This window comes from Rana temporaria, chromosome 6, assembly GCF_905171775.1.
Source record: "Rana temporaria chromosome 6, aRanTem1.1, whole genome shotgun sequence".
Classification (NCBI taxonomy): Eukaryota; Metazoa; Chordata; class Amphibia; order Anura; family Ranidae; genus Rana; species Rana temporaria.
In genome coordinates this window covers 223,467,620-223,473,619 of record NC_053494.1, presented here as the reverse complement: position 1 = coordinate 223,473,619, position 6,000 = coordinate 223,467,620, and positions in this window count along the sequence as shown.

The following is a 6,000-nucleotide window of genomic DNA, read 5'->3' as shown; positions in this document are numbered from 1 at the left end:
TATTCTAATTATTATTATAGATCAGTCATATAGATAATAAAGATGTTACAGTATAGATATTACCTGTCTATTATATAGAGATGTAATCTGCATTGTATAATTATAGATTGATCATATAGACAATACAGAATATATAGAATAAATATTATACACTTCTCATACAGATAGGATGGAAATTATCGTACAAATATTATAAATCGATCACATGAAGAGTATATAATTTATCATTTAAAAATTATAGATCGATCAAATAGAGTGTATAGTATAATGATTATAGATAGTATAGAATTTATAGTATAATGATTATAGATAGTATAGAATTTATATTATTATTATAGATTGATTATATATGAAATGTATCATTTAGAAATAGATTAATCATATGGATGGTATAAAAATCATTATATAATCATTATAGACACAGGATAGAATTTATAGTAATATTATTATAGATTTATTATAGTCATAGAATAGAATAGAATTGACTGATATTATAAATTGATCCCATAGATAATACAGAATTTTGTAGTATTATTATATTATCTTATTCTATCGATATTACAGAGTTTATAGTGTTATTATTATAGATTTATTATAGTGATAGTATAGAATTAGTATAATGATTATAGATTGGTCCTATAGATAGTACAGAATTTATATTATTATTATTATTATTATAGTTAGTATAGAGTTTATTGTGCTATTATTATAGATTATTCTATAGATAGTACAGAATTTATAGTGTTATATAGATTTATTATAGTGATAGTATATAATTGACTGTATTGATATTTTATATTGATCCTATTGATAGTATAGAATTCATATTATTATTATTATTATTATCATATATTGATCCTATAGACAGTGCGGAGTTTATAGTATTATTATTATTATATATTGATCCTATAGACAGTGCGGAGTTTATAGTATTATTATTATTATATATTGATCCTATAGACAGTGCGGAGTTTATAGTATTATTATTATTATATATTGATCCTATAGACAGTGCGGAGTTTATAGTATTATTATTATTATATATTGATCCTATAGACAGTACGGAGTTTATAGTATTATTATTATTATATATTGATCCTATAGACAGTGCGGAGTTTATAGTATTATTATTATTATATATTGATCCTATAGAAAGTACGGAGTTTATAGTATTATTATTATTATTATATATTGATCCTATAGATAGTACGGAGTTTATAGTATTATTATTATTATATATTGATCCTATAGACAGTACAGAGTTTATAGTATTATTATTATTATATATTGATCCTATGGATAGTACGGAGTTTATAGTATTATTATCATATATTGATCCTATGGACAGTGCAGAGTTTATAGTATTATTATTATTATATATTGATCCTATGGATTGTACAGCGTTTATAGTATTATTATTATTATATATTGATCCCATAGATAGTACGGAGTTTATATTGTTATTATCATATATTGATCCTATAGACAGTACGGAGTTTATAGTATTATTATTATCATATATTGATCCTATGGATAGTACGGAGTTTATAGTGTTATTATTATCATATATTGATCCCATAGACAGTACGGAGTTTATCGTATTATTATTATATATTGATCCCATGGATAGTACGGAGTTTATAGTATTATTATTATATATTGATCTTATAGACAGTACGGAGTTTATAGTGTTATTATTATATATTGATCCTATGGATAGTACGGAGTTTATAGTGTTATTATTATTATATATTGATCCTATAGACAGTACGGAGTTTATATTATTATTATATATTGATCCTATAGACAGTACGGAGTTTATAGTGTTATTATTATAGATGTTGCAGATTTCTTTAGTGAACTCTCCTGGGAAGTCTCGAGTCTCTTTGAAGTTCGAAGGTTGATGAATATCTTGTGATATTTTCTCATCAGAACTGGAAGGACCGGAATCGGCGTTCCCACAGTCGGCGCGGCGTCACCGTCCATCAATCAGGGGAGTCAGCCGGTGACATGAGAAGATTTCCTCTCTCAGGTGACACTTTTTGGACTTTTTCTCACCCCCAGAATAGAATATAAATCATCAGATTCTTCTGACACATTTCCGGGATCCTCACCCCTCCGCCATCGCCCATCCCCCGCACAGACCACGCCGGGCCGCCTGTGTGGTGATTGGACGAGGTCGGGACGTGTATAAACCTCAGGAGGAAATATAATGATCCCCCTTAGAGGAGGATATCCGTGAGATTTCACTGGAGAATGGCAGAGCTGGGAGTGGCCGGGGGCAGGGCATGCTGGGACTTGTAGTTCCTCAGAATCAGGTCCACCTTTGATAGGCTGCAGCCAGATTTACATTATTTCCCCGGGAAAGTACAAAGTCCCCCCGTGCAGGACGTCAGTGATGTCATAGTGGAGGGCGAGTTCATCAAATGGTGGAGCTCCTCCCACTGGCATATTTTTAGGGAGGAGTTTACAGGACGGAACCCGGCGGGAGGTCGGCGAACCCGGAACATGGCAGAGAACCCTCCTGAAGACTACGGGACACGGGCGGCATTTTTCTTCTAACATTTTTTTAGAAGCTTTATGTATAAAAAGTGCATAGCGGGGGGAGGGGGGCGCTGTCATGGGGATAGGAAGAGTCCCGGGGGCCCCAAACTTCTTCCATCTACAGATGATGGGGGCCACTGTGATCATTGGGACCTTCAATGTGCCCTTCCCCCGATCTGTGTCTCCATACAATCCCGTCTCCGAGGTCTGCAGACAATTCCTTGGCTTGGTTTGTGCTCTGACATGCACTGTTACCTGTGGGACCTTCTATAGACAGGGGTGTGTCTTTCCCAATCACATCCAATCACCTGAATTCCCCACAGGTGGGCTCCAATCAAGTTGTAGAAACATCTCAAGGATGATCAGTGGAAACAGGAGGCACCTGAGCTCAGTGCTGGGTGGGAGGAGCCTGTGATACGTATGTACGTGGGAGGAGCCTGTGATACTTATGTACGTGGGAGGAGCCTGTAATACTTATATACATGGGAGGAGCCTGTGATACTTATATACATGGGAGGAGCCTGTGATACTTATATACATGGGAGGAGTCTGTGATACTTATATACATGGGAGGAGTCTGTGATACTTATGTACATGGGAGGAGTCTGTGATACTTATATACATGGGAGGAGTCTGTGATACTTATATACATGGGAGGAGTCTGTGATACTTATGTACATGGGAGGAGCCTGTGATACTTATATACATGGGAGGAGCCTGTGATACTTATATACATGGGAGGAGTCTGTGATACTTATATACATGGGAGGAGTCTGTGATACTTATGTACATGGGAGGAGTCTGTGATACTTATATACATGGGAGGAGTCTGTGATACTTATATACATGGGAGGAGTCTGTGATACTTATGTACATGGGAGGAGCCTGTGATACTTATATACATGGGAGGAGCCTGTGATACGTATATACATGGGAGGAGCCTGTGATACTTGTGTACGTGGGAGGAGTCTGTGATACTTATGTACGTGGGAGGAGTCTGTGATACTTATGTACATGGGAGGAGTCTGTGATACTTATGTACATGGGAGGAGCCTGTGATACTTGTGTAAATGGGAGGAGTCTGTGATACTTATGTACATGGGAGGAGCCTGTGATACTTGTGTAAATGGGAGGAGTCTGTGATACTTATGTACATGGGAGGAGCCTGTGATACTTGTGTACATGGGAGGAGCCTGTGATACTTGTGTACATGGGAGGAGACTGTGATACTTATGTACATGGGAGGAGTCTGTGATACTTGTGTACATGGGAGGAGTCTGTGATACTTATGTACATGGGAGGAGCCTGTGATACGTATGTACATGGGAGGAGCCTGTGATACTTGTGTACACGGGAGGAGCCTGTGATACTTATGTACATGGGAGGAGCCTGTGATACGTATGTACATGGGAGGAGCCTGTGATACTTGTGTACATGGGAGGAGCCTGTGATACTTGTGTAAATGGGAGGAGTCTGTGATACTTATGTACATGGGAGGAGTCTGTGATACTTGTGTACATGGGAGGAGTCTGTGATACTTGTGTACATGGGAGGAGTCTGTGATACTTATGTACATGGGAGGAGCCTGTGATACTTGTGTACATGGGAGGAGCCTGTGATACTTGTGTACATGGGAGGAGACTGTGATACTTGTGTACATGGGAGGAGCCTGAGATATATATGTCCATGGGAGGAGCCTGTGATACTTATGTACGTGGGAGGAGTCTGTGATGGGAGGAGTCTGTGATACTTGTGTATGTGGGAGGAGTCTGTGATGGGAGGAGTCTGTGATACTTGTGTACATGGGATTTTTTTTTTAACTATTTCCAACAAACGTCTCTCCCGTTGTCATTATGGGGGGATTTTTTGTAGAATTTCGAGGAAAATAATGAATCCATTTTGGAATGCGGCTGTAACATAAAAAATGTGGAAAAAGTGAAGCGCTGTGAATGCTTTCTGGAAGCTCTGTATATGTAAATGTATTTTATTGGGATTTTATGTGAGAGACACAAAGTGTCACATAATTGTGAAGTGGAACTGAAATTATTCAAAAAACGATCCCGCCAAAAATCCCGGGGATCCCAGAATAAAGGAAGCCACGCCTCTCCATTCTGATTGGCTGCAAGGAGAATCCTGACGGTTACATTGTGTCATTAAAAATCTGAAGAGAAGAAATGAGAGTCAGTTGGGGCCACAGTCCCCTCCCCCTTCTCCTTCAGAATCTGACATTTTCAGGGGGCGGAGCCCGCAGTTCTGCGTTTTTCTTCAAACGCTTCGCACAGCGAGAGATGAAACGTTTTCTGAACTTCTGCCGGCCAGATGACGCCAAACATCTCCTCCCCCCTCCGGCCCGTCCGCGGGGGTCTTCAAATCCTTACCGAGAACGCGGATCAAACGCCGCTCGCCGGGCGCAATCTCTCCACATTAATGGGAACTCGGCGGTCCAGAGAAATGGAGGAGGGGGGAAGGGCCGAAATTATCCCAAACCGGAGGAGGCTTTGTTTTCTTCGGGTGTCATAAACAATAAAACTTCATCCTTTGTTACATCTCAGCGCTGCTGATCTCCCGCCGCCTCTTTGCAGCCACTTCCCGTCTCCATATCCTCCAATGGCGGCATTTCCTGATGGTGACACCCGAAGGCCGTGTCTGTGTCATGTGGGCTGAGTGGCCACTTGTGGTCTCCTCTGGAAGTGACGGGGTGACAACACAGGGAACAATTGGGAGACGGGGACAGAGCGTTGTCACCCTATAACAGGAAGTGTCTGAACAAGGCCCTCCATGGCGGGATCACCGGGGGGATAAAGACTGAATTTTTTTTTTAAATAAATAAAAAAGATTATCAGAGATCGCCAACGCCACCTAACGTGCGTCAAATCGTACGGGACGCTTCTTTCTAATGGAGTAATATTGGAATAATATTGGAATAAAAGGAGATTAATATCAGATTAGTATGGGAATAATATAAAAATAACATTGGATTATTGTAGGAATAATATTAGATTCATATCGGAATATAAATGGATTAAAATTGGAATAATATCAGATTATAATTAGAATAATATGGGATTATTATATGAATAATATCAGATTATTATAGGAATAATATTGGAATAATATAATATTATAATAGGAGTAATATTGGAATAATATAGGAATAATATCAGATTATAATAGGAATAATATTGGAATAATATTGGAATAATATCAGATTATAATAGGAATAATATTGGAATAATATCAGATTATTATAGGAATAATATTGGAATAATATTGGAATAATATTGGAATAATATCAGATTATAATAGGAATAATATTGGAATAATATCAGATTATTATAGGAATAATATTGGAATAATATTGGAATAATATCAGATTATAATAGGAATAATATTGGAATAATATTGGAATAATATCAGATTATTATAGGAATAATATTGGAATAATATAAGAATAAT